The 21104-nt window shown below is 37.0% G+C and overlaps 1 protein-coding gene across 2 annotated transcripts in view; it reads right to left on the bottom strand.

The window, feature by feature from the left end:
• Positions 1 to 20603, bottom strand: part of LOC149167661 (phosphatidylinositol 3,4,5-trisphosphate 3-phosphatase and protein-tyrosine-phosphatase PTEN2A-like) — a 195397-nt gene extending 174794 nt beyond the window's left edge. The window contains exon 1 of one of the 2 annotated variants that reach the window (XM_089433069.1): positions 20214 to 20603. The gene's annotated coding sequence lies outside the window, so the exon portion shown is untranslated. The remainder of the gene's footprint in view (positions 1 to 20213) is intronic. The other variant, XM_089433068.1, reaches the window with a different exon arrangement.
• Between the last annotated feature and the right edge of the window lie 501 nt (positions 20604 to 21104).

Below are 21104 nucleotides of genomic sequence, written 5' to 3'. Positions count from 1 at the left end.
TGTAGAACAAACTCAGACCCATAGTGATGACCAAATCAAACACAATCACCAATTATCTTATGAAGGTCACACAGATTTATGAGCTTGCAATTGATGGGGGATTTATCGATGATATCTTGCCCTTTTACCCACACAATTCTGAGGGATGCATGGTATGTGCACAGGAGCATCTCCACATACGACAAACCCCAATAGTTGTTTTCTGGTCTGAAGAAGCAGGACTTAGAATTACAGGTTAAGATTGGTGATGATGCCAAGTACCCAATAGCAAGGGTTCATACTATTCTCTTCTAGCTTGAATCAGGTAATTCTTTAGATCTTGAGGATGTCTTGTTTGTTCCAAATCTCAAGAAGAATTTGCTTGCAGTTGAGTTCATGAAACAAGAAGTTCTCATCAATTTGAAGGATACTAATCCAGATACAACTCAAGTAATAGGGGTTAGAGAAGGTAATTTGTACATGTTGCATGGTTAACCTGTTTGGGCATTGGTGCATAATAGTGACAACTTGAGCAAGTTGTGGCAAAAGAGGGAGGGGCACCTACATCATAAGGAGTTGCCTAAACTGAAGGAGATAGTCATGTATCTTATAGAGTTCAGTGTTGAGAAGCATGGTGTATGTGAAGCATGCACACTGTGGAAGCATGCCAGGGCTGCTTTCCTAAGCAACAAGCATGCCAAGGCTACTTTCCCAAGCAGCAAGCATAGATGACAGAGAATTTAGAGTAAGAAGCTCAGAAGGTTGAGCTGGAGTCACCAATGATTTCCAAGGCAGTACAACACCTTCAAGTGAAGAGGGAGAGACAAGAGCCCCTTCTACTTCTGTCAAGAGATCCGGATGGTTCAGCCAAATATTAAGGGATAATCAAGAGTATGTTGAGACTCCTAGGAGCACAAATTCAAAGAGAGCAGACCTCTAAAAATGTTTTCAGACTATATGGCATTGATGAGCAACATTCTAGATTCTGAGCCTTATAGTTTTCAAGAGGCAACATACTAGCAGGTATGATGAGATACAATGGAGGAGTACGCCACCATCATGAAGAATGGCATTTTGGACATGGTGCCAAGACTGAAGCTGAAGTCAGTTGTGAGTTCCAAGTGACTCTACAAGATCAATCATGTTGTAGATGTCAACATTGGGAAGTTCAAAGCAAAGTTTCTAGAGAAAGGGTTCTCCCTGAGAGAGAGAATGGACTATGAGGAGATATTTGTTCCAATCAATAGGTACATTAGGGATGTTATGTCCTTGGTTTCATTTATGAGATGGATGATACATCAAATGGATGTGAAGAAAACTTTCCTTGATGGGATCATTGAAAAAGAAGTGGACATAGAATAGCCTCTAGGCTTTGAAGTAAAGTGGAAAGGGTCCTATATTTGTTTTGTAGTGAAAATCTTGACTCAGTTCATGGTGGAGCAAAGGTAGGAGCATTGGGTAGCAATGAAATGTGTGCTCAAGCATTTGAGGGGCACAGTGGAGTATGGTCTGATGTATTTTGGAGGTGGTGAATTGAAGTTGCAAGGGCATTCAGACTCAGATTGGGTAGGTAGTGCAGCAAAAAGGAAGAGATCTTTACCGTGTTACTTTAGATCAATGACGGTAACGTAGTTTAATGGTAAGCAGACTTCCATGACACTTAGCTTAGCAGAGAACAAAGATCACTTCATACAAGGCAAAATACAGATATAGGCAATAAAGCTCCAATAAATTCTCACATATCAACAGGTAGTTGATATTCTAACCAAGCCCTTGGCAAAAGGGAAATCTGAGACATTCAAGGGATTGGTGCAAAATTCCTTCCTCGCTATGTGGGAGTGTTGAAAATTATAGCTCGAACAGGAACTTTCACACAAGTTTAATGTGAATGTGCTAGTAGTAGTTTGAGATCTTTTCAAAAAAGTAATTTTCGAAAAGTAATTCTATTTTGCAATTCATTTTATTACAAAAGTGGATGTCTTATATTTATTAATTGAGTCTAGAAGTGTATCTCATGCATGACATAGACTAGATGTAATCTTAAAAATTGATTCTCTGCAAAAAGCATAAAGGCATGGCAAGGTAGAGCCTTTCAGTGCACATTAGAAATTGAGCAGTTGAGTGACTGAGAGAGAGAGCATGTGCAGGCAGCCCAGAAAGAGGCATTTTTGCAGCATACAATTCTGTACAGTTGTAATAAACAGTCCTGTACAATCGTACAAACAATACAGTACAGATCTGTATAGTCATATGAATTATTTACATCAAGGCCATACTACAGCCACATAGCCTGTACAGCAGACAAATACTGTTTTTGACTTATTTACAGCAGTTCTACCTCTCAAGCAGCCTATAGAACCTCAAGTTGAAGATGATTTTGGTAACCATGCAGTACTGTTTTTTTGGCAATGTGTGAAGGTTTCCTTGTAAATTTTTCGAAGGAATGAAAAGTTGATTTGAAGGAGTAACTATTTGTATGTGCAAAATCAATTTTATGCTTCCATTATATAATTTCTACCTATTGTGTGATTGATAATATGGTCTGAAATTTAATTTCAGCATCAATTCAGTTCAGCAATCTACTTGTTTGAATGAGATCATAAGAACATTAGTCACCTAAGGCTTGAAATTTTCACATTCCTTATGGCCTATACCCTATAGTCCGCTGAAATTGAGAGGTCTCTTGACCATCCTAAAACTTCTCCCCCATATTCAAAACTTGGTAAATCACAGAAAATTAGTAACTACCTGAGTCACATGACACGAGGACACGAGACACGGAGGACACGTAAATACGAGTATTCAATACGAAACACAGCGACCTAGAAACAGGACACGGGGGACACGTTTTATATATATTTAATATATATATATATATACCGAAATATAGTTTTTTATCCATAAAAATTGCAAGTTGCAGCTTATCTAATCAAATTAAAATATAATTACTTCTCAAAGTTCATAGTTCACTTTAAAAAAATAAATAGAATCAAAATTTACTATTTAGAAATTAGAATGTGATATGCTTGGTCTTGATTCTTGAATATTCAATGTTCATTGTTCATGTACAACTTACAAGCACATAAGAAAAAAACTAAAGTCTAATCCTATTGATTTCCTCTGCCCCTCTTGCGAGAAAATGCCACAGCTTTCCCTTTCCCTCTAGATGTAGATGTTGGTGCTGGTGGAATTGGCAGTGGAGTTTGCTATGCTCTAGAAGCTGAAGAACTAGAAGTAGGAGCTATAGGAGGTAGACCACATCCTCTACTGGTGGCAGGGGTAGCCCAGGCAAGTGGTGTCACCTGGAAACATTGCAATCTACCAATCCTGAAATCCTGAAAAACTGATAAGTCTGCTGCATTTTGAATGAAATCTAAAATTCTACTTTCTTCATATGAAATCCAATGAAGCCAGAACCACTCTCAAACATCCTGAGTCATTTCATGGTAATGTAAAAAATTTAAGTAAAAGGATGAAAATGAAGATTAAGGAGAATGTCACTTCTACTTTAAGAATTTAACATTACCATGAATAGCATATCAATACTAGGGCCTAGACTTGATCATTAAGCTGCCCCACTCAAAAATTATTTGTTTCTTTCAAAAAAAATTGCAGCTTATGCAGGGAACATTTTCTACCAACGAAATACGCGTTTTCCAAATTCAGGACACGACGAAAACCGGCGAATACGTATTCCATTTTACAGGACACGATAAAAACCGTATTCGACACGTATTAGGGCCGTTTTCGTGTCCAGTACGTAAAATACGGGACACGGGACCCTGGAGGACGTGTCCTGTGACTTAGGTAACTACCAAATGGTTTGATTTCATAAGCTAACACTAAGAGGTGACAAAGGGCTATTATCTAACTTGTTTGGCCAGTTAAATGTTTTGAATGAGTCAACACCCCATAATATGCCCAAGCTGGCTAGTTAAAATCTTTTAGTGAGTCAACACTCACAATATGCCTAAGGAATAGGTTATCAAGTGGAATACTCAACCACAAAAATCATCTTTGCCAAAGGTTGGCTTATAAACACTCTACAATTACTCGCTACCAATGTATGGTTATTACACTTACAGATATATCTATTTTTTAGATCCATGTGCCTTACGGCCTTCAAACCAACGTGATATAACACTAATTATGACAAGTTGACATTCATGTTGGCATATCCCAAAGTTTGATTTACTCTCAAATTATGTTTAGATCCATGTGCCTTACGGCCTTCAAACCAACGTGATATAACACTAATTATGACAAGTTGACATTCATGTTGGCATATCCCAAAGTTTGATTTACTCTAAAATTATGTTTATAAGCCAAAGGTTGGCTTATAAACACTCTAAAATTACTCGCTAGCATTGTATGGTTATAACACTTACAGCTATATCTATTTTTTAGATCCATGTGCCTTATGGCCTTCAAACCAACGTGATATAACACTAATTATGACAAGTTAACATTCATGTTGGCATATCCCAAAGTTTGATTTACTCTAAAATTTCTTTCATTTGGATGGTTTCTTCAACCAAAAATGTCCTCAAATAGATCCTACTACTAAGCATTTAATCTATAATGTTTTTTATCTTACAAAATCAAAAGATAACTAGGCTCAGCTCTGAAAACAACAATTGATCTTCAGCATATAATTTACTAAAGTCTAAAACTAGACTGAAGCAAAATCAAGTTGATAACAAATTTATTATGATGAAATCAATACAAGCATCAAATAACATGGGTGAAATAGAAAAGGAGAAATGTGTTTCTTTTGGCACTTTCCCATACACAAACAAGTATTGTTGAAGGGAGATATATTGTAAAAAGTCTGATCATGGAATGGGGAAAAGCTTCAGTATAGCAGGTTTTGATGGTGGTAATTGACTTTCAAAAAGCATATGATTATAAGGCATGGGAATAGAATTATTGCATTGAATTCTTGGTTTTGGACCCAATTTTGTTAGAATGATAATTGCTTCATTTAGAAATGCTTCTGCTATTTTAGAAATTAGCAATTTGTTGATATATATATATATGTGTGTGTGTGTTTGTGTGTGCTTGAAAAGTGTATGCATCACGGATGGCCTCTACCCCAATATTTGCATGTCTTAGAAACAGAAATCATCAATTTCACCTTGAAGGCCATCGAATTAGGCCTTCAAACGAAACACTATGTCTCCAAAATAACGCATCTGTTTATCCTTTCATTTTTGTTGATGATACAGATTTGTTAACACTTCTGCAAAGATAAGTATTGAAAATATGACAAAGAGATTAAAGTTAAATGCTTACTGTACTTTGACAACATTTAGACATACAATCAACATTTGATTTCTTTAACACAATCATGGAAATTGATGTTCATGTGGCTACCCCTCACATTGTGTATTGATTTCTGCATGAATATATGTGTGACTCTGTAATTGCTAATGTTATGATGATAACAGTAATGGCTAAGGGTATGGTTTCTTGCTTATTTTAATATTTTCTCAATCACTTGTCACTTGGTAACAACCTTTATGGATGCCTCAGGTGAGACTCCATCACCAGATGGGGATAATGTGAGTGTTTGTTTAGGATACACTAGGCAACAATGATAGTTGGCAAATAAAGAGACCCCATGGCCAATATTTAGTGCCAACAATCAATGTTTCAAGATATGCTTGGTGTAAAATAAACCAAAACAATCATAATGGGGGTTGTTGAGGATGTGATACCAATTTTTAGTTAGAAAACCTAAACTACAAAATTAGAAGTAAGGTAAAATTTAGAAATAAGTATCAATTTAGAGGGAGCAACCCAAATTTGGGTTGGATTATTTTTGTTGGAGAATGATCCTTATCCTTAATTATCCAATTTTGTAATGGGTGTAGAGCAAGAGAAAGAGATGTACGTATTATATGAAATTTATCAAAATTTAGTGTGATAATTATCCCATCTTCTTTTGCTTCTGTGTGTTGATAAGTGTAGCGAAGGTCTTCTTCTTGACTTGTGCCTTAGTCAAGAAAGACCAGAAGCAGTATTCCTTTAGCATGCACGAGTTCCTAGGAAATAGGACGAGTCATGGAGAAGTTAACTCATGCGCAGGAGTTGGAGGCTCAGGTTTGTTTGTCTCCAAGTGCGAGTTTATTTTTGGAAAAGGACGAGTTAGTGAGCTTCAGTTTCTAATTGAGGTTCAGTTCGAACTCAGTTAACCAAGTCAATCACAACTGGTGTTCCAAATTTGCAATTGTCTAATTATACTTTTTCCAATTATAGCATGATCGAACATCATAAAGGGAGGATGAAGGCACAGTATTCATCAATTGTTTTGTTTTCAAGGTTGTGAGACAAGACAATAGCTCACTGGTTTGTGAGAGAGTGCACAAGAATTGTGTGAGTTCCTGCTTGTGGTGTGCGTATTTTTGAGTACCAAGTGCGCATAGATTGAGGAATTTGCGCTACAAAATAGGAGGCCCTGTGCAAATGAATTTAGGAACCAAGAAAGAGGCTAGTGCGCAAGGATTTCGGACCTGTTTGTGCGTAAAGGATAGGAGCTATGATCAAGTAAGGTTCAGGGCAGGTCTAGGCTAGGTTAGCAGGAGAACAACTCTGTTCTCAACAGACAGTTTGCCTTGTATTTGATCTGTGCATACTCTATCAATAAAATACCACAGCAAGGAGAGGATTTTCCCAGTTGGGTTCCCTAGAAATTATTGCGTCTCTTTTGCAATTGTGTCTTTATCTCTGTTTAATTCCAATGCTACTATTATTGAGAAATTTTGTGTCTTGGTGAAAAGAAAAGTAGTTTCAGATTGTTCATGCAAGCAGCAAGCAGAATTACAAAGAAATTCAACATGGTATCAGAGCACAGATCCGCATAAATACCAGCACACGAAAAAGGGTCAAAGGGGCCTGTGCACAAAGATTTAGGGCCACTCAAAGGAGGTTTGGTCCAGCGTTGAAAGCAGACAAATTCTGGGGAAGAAGAGGCTCAAAAAAGGGCCGAGTTTTATCTCTGTTCTGCCAAGAGGCCCATATGTCTGTGGCTGTAGGTGGAGGGCCAAAGCTCTAGTCTGCTAGAAAAGAGGTCGAGAGGCCTATATGGTTGCAGGGGAGAGGCCCAAATATCCTCAGATGTCCGTGCAAGGATAAAGATTTTGTTCTAGGTATTTTTAGGAGAAGGCCAAGCCTTGAAAGAGGCTAGTACAGGCCTCGGATCATCTGCCAGGAGAGGCCACAATAATTTTGGGTCTGCGCAGAGAAGTCTAGAAAGGCCGAGACCTAAAAGAAGGCCTTTTGTGACCTCAGATTCTGAACAAGACCAGCGTATCACTTCAGAACAGTGTAGAGGTCTGAAGCAGGGTGCTTTGTGGAGTTAAATCACTGCTTAGAAGGTTGATTGTGTGTGACCTAGTACTGTCAACAAGAAGCAACCTTGTGATAGTTAAGAGGGTAGTTTTTTTTTAAGAGCATAGCTGATCAGATTTGTGGAGGACAGAGATCAGTTTGTTGAGGAGAGCTCTCTGGGTAAGTAGAATGGCATTGCAAGGTTTGAGACCAGACCACTATTCATAGGGAGCCTCTAATTTCATTCCATGGAAAGGGAGTATCATGATAGTATTGGAGGATAATGGAGTGGGAGAGTTTGTCAAAAACACTATACCACCACCACAAGATCCCCAACAGTTGACCCAACATACTAAGAATGATATCAAGGCGAGGAGGATTATTTTAGAAGGGGTCAGAGATCATATAGTTCCTCATATCGATGAGAAGAAGACAGCTTTCGAGATGTTCAAAACTATTTTAGATCTAGATCAAGTACCAGTGATTCCAAGAAACTTGCTCTTAAGGAAAAGCTAAAGAGTATCTGGATGAGCGTTGGAGAGCTCATTGTCACATATTTGTCAAAGTTCACTCAGGTAAGAGATGAGCTGAGTGGTGTGGGCATGACTATACCAGAGCATGATCTTATGAGTTTTTCTCATCTAGGACTTCACAAGTCTTAGTATGGTTTCCAATATGCAGTAAGTGCAGAATTTCCCTAGTTGGGAAAGGCTATGGACTGACTGCGTTCAAGAAGAGATCCGGAAAGGGACCAGAGATGGTAGATCAATGAAGATAGAGGACAAGAACAACTTTGCCATGGCAGGCAAGAGCAGCAAGGCAAAGGGCAAAGAGGGCCAAGTCGTGGTTGATCCAGTCCGAAGGGCAAGAAGAAGGATCTAAGCAAGATCAAGTGCTTCCATTGCCATGAGTTTGAACACTATGCCACTAAGTGTCCTAAGCGGAAGAAGGAGCCCAATAAGGATCATGTAGTTACATCCACAGAGGTAGATGCATTTTCTGTCCAGTTCGAGAAAGACTTCTCATTGATAGCTTGCATGGAAAGCTCAACAAATATCAGTGTATGGTATATTGATTCAGGAGCATCCTTCCACATGATCGAGAACAAACGGAATTTCAGCCACCTGAAGGAGAAGGACATGCAATTTCAAATTAAGCTAGGAGATGATGGCATGTATGCAGCTAGAGGATGTTGATAAAATACTAAGAGGGGAGGGGGGTGAATCAGCATTTTAAACTAGCTTTAAACTTTTCATTTTATATTCTGATTTCAATACGCTATTGTCATTCATGCAACCAACGTATGTACGCGACTTTAGTAAAGGAAAATAGCGTATATCCAATTAACTAACTTTTCATATACTTCATCATCTGTTCATCTTTAACAAATGCATCATTACTTCATTATCATTAATTAAATAGTAACCATGAGCAATAAGAAGCAAATAGATTATCAACACACAAGAAACATATCAACACACATGAACACCAGGATTTTAGGTGGAAATCCAATGTGGGAGAAAACCATCGTTGTCGTCGTCTTTGTCTTCCTTTATTTATTATATAGAAAAACTTTTTATAATCTTGTATGGGCGCAGACTTTTACCAGTACCCACGCAACAACCTGCAGAAGGCTACAACCTTCTCTTGTTCTCCAGAACCCACTGGAAGGGAACTCCAACCCCCTGATCTCGTTTACTGGCTCTTACTGGAAGGGAGCACCTACCCCTCCACAAATTCACCAGCTACTACTAGAAGGAATCTTCGACTCCCTCACTGAAGGCTCCAACCCTTAGCACCTCCTGTGGACCACGTTTCATAATATTTCATATTGGATCGACCAATGCACAACCATTCATAAATATACCAAGTCATACTTTGTTCATCACAGAAACCAATTGTTGTCACTCCAAACCTTGATCAGATATATTTCAAAAACTATATGCTACTTCTCTATAGCACACCCGCATATGTACGTGTTTCCTCTGTAGAAGACCTGCGTACAGATCTCAAATCACTGACTACTGAGATCTTTGTCAAACTAAATCACTGGATCAGTCATTAAATATTGAATCACAACAAATGCAGCAATACTAACTTACTAAAAACCCAATCATAATGCAGCACCCTCACTAATCAATAATCAATATACCAAGTCTTATTCAACCCAAACAACACTGTCAAACACAGATTATCATGACAGAGACATCATCGACAAACAGCAGCAAACAGAACAAAACTGATCAAATGTCATCAACAAGCCATACTGCAAAAACCTTAGTATATGTACGTGGCTTTCATAAAGCGTATTGGCATATGTACACACTTTCCATTCACAACGCCCACGTATAGCTATGCACAATCTGAAAACACTTTGCAAAATATATACGCGACTACCCAGAAGCAAATTTGCGTATGTACGCGACTAACCTGAGACAAACATGCATACAGATGTGAGAACTTTCACTGTAAACATAATTTTACTCTCCGCAAGCCTTACTGTTAGAATTACATACTTTAGAATACTTCATTCAGATCACAGCATTATTACAACCACAGATCTATCATTGTTAGACATTTTCAATAAGTAAATCAAACAAACACATATGTCACCATACTTTAGATCTTTCAGATCTGAGTCTTCTCCTTGCTCCCTGGTGCACCCATGTTTTAGATCAAATCATTCATAAACAATCCATCACTTGCACACATAACACTTTGATCTCCATCTCCTTATATAGCTTTAGCCTTAGCCAATACCTTAGGCCAATCCTTTGGTAATATCGTTAGTATTAGTATACTTTGATGGGATCAAATAACTGTTGTCGTTCTCATTACTATGGGCCAATACCATGGTAAAGACCCCTGGTATCTAGATTACCATGGTGCGGATTATGTACGCCACTTTTCTTCACAATACCTACATATGTATGCGACCCCTCTATATAGGATCTGCGTATACTTTCCCAAACTTCATATTCAACATCCATCTGTCTCTGAACTATCATTTCTCTATTCATCACATCTTATTCAACATCCATTTATCTCTGAACTATCATTTCTCTGTTCATCACATCTTATTCAACATCCATCTGTCTCTGAACTATCATTTCTCTATTCATCACATCTATAGCATCTGTTCCAATTTGCATGTTATCATAATGTTGACATCTTTATCAAGTAGGTTGTCATCAAGGAGAACACCTTACCTATAATACCAATAATCTCCCCCTTTGGACTTGATGGCAACCACTTTAGTGTTTGGTCACCATCTGTAAACACCTGCAAACACATCTGCAAATACCAAGACTTCTTACCAAGCTTCTCCAAGCATTCTTTTCCAAACACCAACCTTCTCTCCCCCTTTGACATCAAGGACAAAGAACTGACCAATGTTGAATGTAGGCTTCTTTCCCCCTTTGTAGAGAGAATCACTGTAGGGTTGATCTGCTGAATATGAGAACTATATGCTGACCATGCTCCCCCTAAGAATATGCTAAAAACCTCTAAAGGTATACAATAAAAGCACAATTCTTTATGACTCAACCAAATCTGACCTTTCCTATCACCAATTACTCATGGTTACATCAATTACCCAACACAATGGGGTTACATATTTGACCCAACATTACATCAATGTCCCAACATAATGGGATTACATACATGAATGACTTGACCCCAAGAGTCCATGATAGGATTTTACAATGATTTACAACATGGATCTTTACATGACCTTTACATCAAGAAACAAATGTCATTTATTAAGAAACAAGGACCTCAACAATCAGGTGGCAAGATCGTGATAGTCATCAACAACCATCATACATAGGAACCTGCAACATGAACATTTGATCACAGCAACATAGAAGCAAGATGAACATCCTCATCATCAAGAAGCTACGTAAGATAAGACGATGTAGCATCAATCTTCAACATCAAACATGTGACCAAATATGCAAAGCTTCCAAGCATCACCAAGCACTAAAGTAGAAACATAATAGAGCAATCAACTCATCCCCTTGACCTCATATCATCAAGGTCAACATGTTTTTTCAATATATACGAAGAGCTATAATCCATAGGCAGCAATATTACTCCTTTGAATCATAATGCCATCATATTATCTTCATGCATCCATTAAAGACCAGGAGAACCTTCAATATCAATAATGACCATCAAGTGTATTAAGTAGAATTATCACATCATAAACATCTTCACCAAAATGCAACTCAAGTAATCATCCATAAGATCACTATAAGCCATGACATAGTGACAACAATTTGTATATGTCTTCTCATCAATGAGAGATGCCAACAACAATGAGTAAATCATGAACTCATCATCATCAACCAATTGTAGCATAAGATTTTCCAATCAAGCTCTGTTAGTAACTCATCTCCTTGATCTCATAACAAGCTATCTTTACACATAAGAAGAGCCACAATCCTCACGCAGCATATACATCATCATATCCATTAATAACATGTGTGCAAACAAAGAGATCCTTCAGTCATCACAAATCTCATCAGCAACATCAAATCTTTAGTATAAACAGCAACTTTGCCAAACCTGAGCGATATATAAGAATCATCCATATGACATAATGATAGCAGCATATCAATGTCAAAAAGCAGTGAGTGAATCATAAACTTATTGTCATCAACCAATGCTAATAATGACCACAGCCTACACATCCCTTTTATCAAGTGCATTAAGTAGGATTAACAACTTCACTAAGTGCATCTCAAGCATCATCCATGACTTAATGACAAAATGACAGCGGCATATGTATCTTCGGCAATAACAGCAACAACTATACATCACCAAATGATATGTACTTACCATAACCAACCTGCAACAAGAAATGCTCAAGAAATCATAATGCCAATAATGCACTATTAGAAGCATAGCAAATGCTCCCCATGAACCTGTGCCAACTATTCAATGTCAAATTTGATCATATCCACCTCATCAATAAGCAAATTCATCAAAGAATCACAGCAGCAATAACATTTTGCAACATCTCATGAACCATCATCATTTCTAAGTAACATCTGAGCATAATCAACATATTGTAACCAATCAATATCAGAACTAGAAAGCCAAATAATAATTGTTTAAAGCATATCGGAAACTCCCCCTGAGTCTGTCCCACTATTTCTTTATCTCAGAGAAACATATGCGACTGTCTAGATCAAAACTCGTGTATACGTGTGATTGTCCTTCATAATATTTGCGTACAGAAAGTAAAATGTTGAACTTTTCATGACAACAACTCCCCCTAAACATATCATACCTATTCTTGTTCACTGTCACTTCATCAATGCAATGTTAGCAATATAAGCATCACCAAATGAATATCAAATCAAGCTAGAGAACTATCACCAAGATACTCATGCATAGCCCCCCCCTAAGATCATACATTAGTGATCTTGTGGAGCTGCTAATCATCACCTGCTCTCGTATCACTTATGCAGTCATTGTTAGAAGTATGCTTTCTTCTTTTATTCTGAATTTGAAGAAGAAGAGGAACTATACATCTTCTTTCTGCCAGAATTCTTATCTGCTAACACATATAATTTGTTTGGATTTTTGTATCCTCTTGCTATAAACTTTCCAGTTTCTTCGTCTATAACTTTGCATTTAGTTGATGAAAATAAAATTATGCTTCCTTTGTCAGCCATTTGACCTACACTTGGAATATTATGCTTTAGTCCTTGAACTAATAATGCATCAATTGTTTTGCATACATCTCAAGTTTGATTCTACCTTTTCCCAAGAATCACCTTACCATCTTTGTTTTTCTTGAGAAACTCAAACTTGTCCTTATCTCCAGTGATGTGATGAGAGCATCCGCTATCTATGTACCATTCTTCTTCATCTTCAAATGAGCAAAGAGCAAGACCAAACCTTGTTTGTTCTTCTTTCTACTTGTTATAAGAAGTGTTGGGGAATCCATCTTTCTCAGGTCTTTTGGAAACAATATTCTTATTTGATTGCTTGTCATGTTGTCTGTGGAGGTCCATTGACTCGTTCTTGCATTCTTTTGCTACATGCCCAAACTTGTTATAAGCATAACATCTTATATGACCAAAAAATGGAGTTGATGAATTATTATGTCTATTTCATATGCATTTTATTGCAATCAATAGCCTTGTGACTAAATATGTTGCAAGCAAAATAGTACCCCTTAAAGAAACCTGAGTAAAAGGGAGTTGGTGACCTTCTTGTGAGGTGGCTATTTGTTTGAGGTCGAAAAAATCTGCTTCTGCAATCGGTTGCAACATGTCCATAATTATGACATATAAAGCATTCAACATTATTGATCAAAGGAAAGAATCAATTAATGTTTCTATTATTAGGAGCAAATGATTTCTTTTGAAAATTCATCTTTCTTAGATGTTGATCTAGTTGACTTCTTATCTCTTTAACAAATTTTGTATTGTTATCCTTCAAGATCCTTGCACAAACTTGTGAACTAGATTCTCCTTTTACAGTTTCATGAAAACCAAGACTAGATTTAATGGAAGGAGACCTTTGACTACTAAGAATGTTATCCAAAATATTAGTACTATCTTGAAATCTCAAGTGTTTATCCTTTTCTTCTAATTTACCTTTTAGAATGTTTACCTCAACCTCTATTCTTTGATATTGTTCTTCCTTTTCTAGATATTGCTTCCTCATTCCTTCTTCAACCCTTCTTCATTCTTCCAATTGCTCCTTTAATTTCATAATCTATTCCTTTAGCCCATTCTCTTGTTCTTCAAATACTTGAAGTAGCTCTCCATTTCGCTTGTTTGATTTTTCAAGGTCTGTTCTTGGAGAGACAATCTCAGCTTCAAGTCCTTCACAATATTGTTTAGATTCTACTGCAGTACTTACTAATTTAATATGATCCCTGTCATCACATCCCTGCAACTTATCCTTAAGATTGTTAATCCTTTTTAAAGCAAAATCAAGTTTTCTTCTAAGATTAAGAACTTCCTCTAACCTATCTTCTTTTGAATCAGTAACTCCATCTGACATAACAAAGGTTGTTTTATCATCATACTCATCCTTTGACACATCTTTAGAAATAAGATTACCTGATGGTTCTATTAATGAACAAACTTCCTTTGATTTTCCTTCATGAATGATCTGCAGATTATCCCATACTTCCTTTGCAGTTTTATAGTGCATAACCTCTCCTAATACTAAATCAGGTATGTTATCGACGATTTCATTTAATGCAACATTATTCTTTTGTAATTCTTCACTTGATGGAGGAGTTTTAGTGCAACCATTACATACTAAATTCCAGACATCAGATCCTAGGTTTATTAATTTAGACTTCGTCTTTTCTTTCCATTCCTGATAGTTATCATCACTAAGCATAAACATACTTTTATTGTCCATGGTTTCTGACTTGCCTTGTGCTTCTGCTGCAGATTGTTCTTGACCCATAAATGCAGATATTGCTATAGCATCAAATGCATCATTGTCATTATTCACCTGAATTGACTTCGTCCTTTGAGTTGCCTTCTTCTTTTGCTTCTTTCCCATTGTCCCTGATCCACTCCAAGAGGTTAAGCTTCAACTGAAGTGACCTGGCTCTGATACCAATTGTTGGGAAAAATATTGAGAGAGGGGGGGTGAATCAGTATTTTAAACTCACTTTAAACTTTTCATTTTATATTATGATTTCCATACGCTATTGTCATTCATGCAACTAGTGTATGTACGCGACTTTAGTAAAGGCAAACAACGTATATCCAATTAACTAACTTTTCATATACTTCATCATTTGTTCATCTTTAACCAATGCATCATTACTTCATTATTCATTAATTAAACAATAACCATGATCAGTAAGAAGCAAATAGATCATCAACACACATGAACACCAGGATTTTAGGTGGAAACCCAATGTGGGAGAAAACCACCGATGTCGTCGTCTCTGTCTTCCTTTTTTATTATAAAGAAAAACTTTTTACAATCTTGTATTGGCGCAAACTCTTACCAGTACGCAGGCACCCACCCGCAGAAGGCTACAACCTTCTCTTGTTGTCCAGCACCCACTGGAAGGGAGCTCCAACCCCCTGATCTCATTTACCAGCTCCTATCAGAAGGAAGCACCTACCCCCTGCTAAAATCCACCAGCTACTACTAGAAGGAAGCTTCGACTCCCTCATTGAAGGCTCCAACCCCCAACACCTCTTGTGGACCACGTTTCATAATATTTCATAGTGAATCCACCAATGCACAACCATGCATAAATATACCAAGTCATACTTTGTTCATCACAAAAACCAATTGTTGTCACTGCAAACCTTGATCAGATATATTTCAAAAACTAAACGCTACTTCTCTATACCACACACGCGTAAGTACGTGTTTCCTCTGTAAAAGACCTGTGTACAAATCTCAAATCACTGACTACTAAGAACTCTGTCAAACTGAATCACTAGGTCAGTCATTGAATACTGAATCACAACAATACAGCAATACTAACCTACTGAAAACCCAATCATAATGCGGCACCATCACTAATCAATATACCAAGTCTTATTCAACCCAAACAACACTATCAAACACAGATTATCATGATAGAGACATCATCAACATAACGCAACAAAAAAACAAAACTGATCAAATGTCATCAACAAGCCATATTGCAAAAATCTTAGTATATGTAGTATGTACATAAAGTGTATTGGTATATGTACACACTTTCCATTCACAATGCCTGCATATAGATCTGCACAAACTAAAAACACTTTGGAGAATATATATGTGACTACCCAGAAGCAGATATTTGTTTGTATGCGATTAACCTCAGACAAACTTGCATACAGATGTGAGAACTTTAACTGTAAACATAATTTTACTCTCCGCAACCCTTACTGTCAGAATTACATACTTTAGAATACTTCATTCAGATCACAGCATTATTACAACCACAGAGCTACCATTGTTAGACATTTTCAATAAGTAAATCAAAAAACTTATATGTCACCATACTTCAGATCTGAGTCTTCTCCTTGCTCTCTGGTGCACCCCTGTTTTAGATAAAATCATTCATGAACAATCCATCACTTGCATACATAACACTTTGATCTCCATCTCCTTCTATAGCTTTAGCCTTAGCCAATACCTTAGGCCAATCCTTTGGTAATGTCGTTAGTATTCTTTGACGGGATCAAATAACCGTTGTTGCTCTCATTACTATGGGCCAATACCATGGTAAAGACCCCTAGTATCCAGATTACCATGGTGCAGATTATGTATGCGACTTTTCTTCACAATACCTGCATATGTATGCGACCCTTCTGTATAGGATTCGCGTATACTTTCCCAAACTTCATATTCAACATCCATCCGTCTTTGAACTATCATTTCTCTGTTCATCACATATTATTCAACATCCATCTGTCTCTGAACTATCATTTCTCTGTTCATCACATCTTTTCATTTGTTCCAATCTGCATGTTATAAGAATGTTGACATCTTTATCAAAAAGGTTGTCATCAAAGACAACACCTTAGCCATAATGCCAACAGAGGAGTTGCCACTATCAGTTTTCAGAGGGAGTCAGGTAATCCTCTTCATCTCAGAGATGTCCTCTATGTTCTATGATTCAAACAGAATCTTGTTTCGGTAGCTACATTTGAGGACAAGGGTTATGATGTCATCTTCAGCAGAGGTAAGGCTTACCTCCAGCACTTAGCTTCTAGATGTAAGAAGCAAATAGGTGTGAGGATGAAAATCTCTACAAGTTTCAAGTAGAAACAGGTACAGTCTTCAGCAGCAAGGCAAGGAGAGCACAGAGTAGAGAAGTGATGGTTGAGCGAGAGCAGGGTAGAGTTCTCAAGATGGAGCCTCAGCCAGTATCTCACTTTGAGTCTAAGCTAGTTAGCAGTTGGCTTTGCGCCTAGCAGGAGGCCCTGTGCGCATGAATTTAGGAGACAAGAAAGAGGCTAGTGCGCAAGGATTTCGGGCCTGTTTGTGCGCAAAGGATAGGAGCTGTGATCAAGTAAGGTTCAGGGCAGGTCTAGGCTAGGTTAGCAGGAGAACAACTATGTTCTCAACAGACAGTTTGCCTTGTATTTGATCTGTATACTCTATCAATAAAATACCACAGCAAGGAGAGGGTTTTCCCAGTTGGGTTCCTAGAAAATTATTGTCTCTTCTGTAATTGTGTCTGGACTCTTTATCTCTGTTTAATTTTGCTGCTTCTATTGTTGAGAAATTCTGTGCCTCGGTGAAAAGAAAAGTAGTTTCAGATTGTTCATGCAAGCAGCAAGCAGAATTTCAAAGAAATTCAACATTGTGCTCTGAAAAACAACAAATGCAAATTTTTAAAATTTATCGAAAAATAATTCTGATCCCTACCACTTAATCTGATTGGAATCCTATAATACTTGATAGATAATATGAGATTATACAAAGATTATCCATTAATACAGCAATACTTTAACAATATTTACTGACTGACTGAATTGAATTGAGAACAGCCACCCACAAGTGCTACGATTGTGATTTAAATCACAATACAGAAAAAGCTAGGGATTTCAGTGGAGCAGAGCCTTGACCTAAAACATTTCTCAAAACAAAAACTGCTATTCTGTAGCTAAAGTTACTTGATACTGCAAAGATTCAGAGAAGCAAATGGCAAAAACAGCGGGCTGATTCTTGAGATCAAAACTAGCTATTTTGTAAAGAAAGTACACTGTATATGTCTGACAGATAGACAATCAACTGCAAATAAAATTTCCATACATGATTGGTAGTACAAATTCATTTCATTAGTGCTGGCCTTGACATTATTAAATGTTGAATTGCAAGTATTCGTTCAAAAGCATTGAGTTGCAAGACTTGATATAATGATATCAGCATTGAAAAAAATCAAGCTCTGCAATACACAGAAAAAAGCATCTACAATGGGAAAATGCAGGCTGACACCCACAATTTGACAGATTTCATATCCATAACATGCAGCAAATAAAAGTGGCATATCTGAAAGGATGGAAACCATTACATGCTTCAAAGCTGCATGAGAATAATTCACAACTATTAAAATGCAGCGAATTCGATCACAATGAGCATGCGATAAGAATATACTGGTGCTATGAAATATTCAAAAGCATAATGTGATGAAGGTATATTTTATTATTTCAATATGCTAAAACTGAATCCAAAGTTGTCAATGGACTAGCTCCTTTCATATTTCACACGATAGGCTTGACCACACTAAAATCCATTCAGTCAGGGTGTCCTCTATATAATGCTTCCCTCAAAAAATGAAGAGAATCCCAAATAAAGGACTACAAATTAAAGCACTGCAGACAGAAAGGGTATGCAACATTTTCTCCAAAATTACATCAGAATTATGCATCAAACCCAAAAGTTTCACTGCAAAAGTATTTTTGCGGGAATAAGTTCCATTTCAATCCTCTGCTCAAAACTTTCAACGCTTCAGAACTTCTACATGATTTTCTATGGTGACAATCAAGGCAACAAACATTTTTTGGAAATCCAAAAATTGAGAATGACTCGTATTCAGTGGCAGGAAATACCTTGTAAATATTTTTTTCTGATAGTCAAATGAGATTGGATGGGGAATTGCCACCCAAGTCACCAGACTCGGAATCGACAAAAATTTGACTTGCCAATAGAGCGAACAGTTTAAATCTAATCAGGAACAAATCAGAAAAAACTCCACAAGTACAAAATATAATACACATATTTGGAGACATGCCCTGTATAGACTAATCGACCAAGTATAATTCAGTCAGTTCAAGTTTGACTGATGATTAATCGTGAGTCAATTTTTAACTCGCAATGTGATTAATCGCGAGTCAAGGTTGCATTGACCAAGTCAAACTCAGGCAAGCGGAGTTTAACTCAGGGAGATCCTGAATATTTTGTTCAATCAGATTCACACTCGGTGAATCACAAGTTTGATTCATGATTGTAGTAACTATGTTTGCCAGTGACCAACCGGTTATTTAACTAAGCTGCATTGGCGGTACAGCAATTATCTCAGCTAAACTGTCTTGCTGTTTGTATAAGACGATACCCTGCTTCCCTGCCTTGCATATGCAGCTTATAAAAGGTGCAATTATAAGTGGCCAGGAATCCGATGTAGTTACAGCATTATTTCTCAACGAGTGTTTCTCCAGTTTAGTTTATCTTAATATGTAAGCATTGAGCTCAAATTATAATTTCCTCAGTAAGGGTCACCTTCCACGAATAGTTACAAGTCAATGAAAGCAAAACATCATATCAAAATATTTTAAGACAGAATTATTGACATAAGTTAAGATGCAGTTTATAAGGCTGCAAGATCTAGTCAGATTAGTCGAATTTACTTGTAAGGGATAAATTGCTCAAGTGTGATGCAAAACGGCCCTAATGCACTTTTTGTTTTTCCCTCGCGATGGATGAAAATATCACCCCGAAACGCCGAAATCAAAAACTATAGACACAGTAAATTCCCAAAATTAATTCAATAACTCAAGTAACTGAGAAAGCATTAACAACTTCAATATTTTGATCCCTTACTTCCCATTGGACAACGGAAATCTTCCCAGATTTTCTGCGAAAGTCTGATATTTAAAATGGCATTGCGATGATGCAGCAGGGCAATTGACTGACATTGACAACAAAACTCTAAAATATAAAATCCGCAGTAATTAGAGCATGAGACAAAATTTGTTCCCAAAGTAAAGAACGAGTTTTCAGCTCGGGGCAAAAATTATGAGCAAGAAAACATATCCTCTAAGCAGCACGAAATCGCAAATGAGAGATCGTGAAACCCTAGAGCATACATAAGCAATTTGAAAGGGTTAAGATATTTAATAGGGGACCCTGAATTCCTTAGTTTGAAAGGCCCAAGATAACCCAGAAAATAGTGACCTCACCTCGTCAACAGCTTCTTCAGGTCCGTATGAATTTTGAGTATGACATCGCAGATCAAGGTCCTGTTCGGAGTAGTACTGGCAAGTTTCGATTATGCAAATTCTCCAATTGGGACTTATTTTGCAACGGCCTTTCCGCCCTTGGCTTGAAGGATCCCACCACGCATACTATGACATTCTATTTAATCACCTCATTACACTGGCATCCTAATTAATTCCATGTCATCTGCAGATAAACCAGATTACAGTCCCACCTGTTTCTACGGATAGGGATGGGAAAAGAATTGGGCATTTATTGACAAGATGGGGTTTTCTCTAAGTAGGACTTTTGCCGTTTATCAAAGGATTTGGAGGCTTAATATTTTAAGATCTAAAGGTAGAAAATGTCTTCGTGGATGTTAATACTGAAAAAAGCCCGCTTCATTTCCCTCTTTGAAGTTCGGAAATATCACGTATGCATTTGTTACAGCAAATACTTCTTTTTTATATTTAATATCCTTTTAATAATCAGGTTTCTCGGGGATACATTGTGGTTTTTTTATATTATTATTATTTTGATGTATTTTTAATGTGATGATATTTTAATCGGGTCAAGGTAAAGTTTATTCTGTGGATAAATATAAAACTTTTGTTGAATTATGAAGTTAGATTTAATATATTAATCATATACGTTAATACGTTAATGTTTATATTATTTTTAAGTGTAGTTTAATTTATAGATGAATGGTTTTTATAGATAAAATAGTATTTTTTACATTATTTTTCTAGTTAATTTTAAACAAAATGCGATGGAATTTTTTTTAAACTTGAGTTTAAATTGTTTAATGCATAATTCGAGTACCAGGGTTTTTTAGGCGTTGAATCCATTTATGCATTCAAAATTGTATTCTAAAC

This window comes from Pinus tabuliformis, chromosome 5_1 (genome assembly GCF_031772625.1).
Source record: "Pinus tabuliformis cultivar Carrire ecotype Pingquan chromosome 5_1, CPIR1, whole genome shotgun sequence".
Classification (NCBI taxonomy): domain Eukaryota; kingdom Viridiplantae; phylum Streptophyta; class Pinopsida; order Pinales; family Pinaceae; genus Pinus; species Pinus tabuliformis.
The sequence above is the reverse complement of the archived record's forward strand: the minus strand, read 5'-3'. Positions and strand labels throughout refer to the sequence as shown.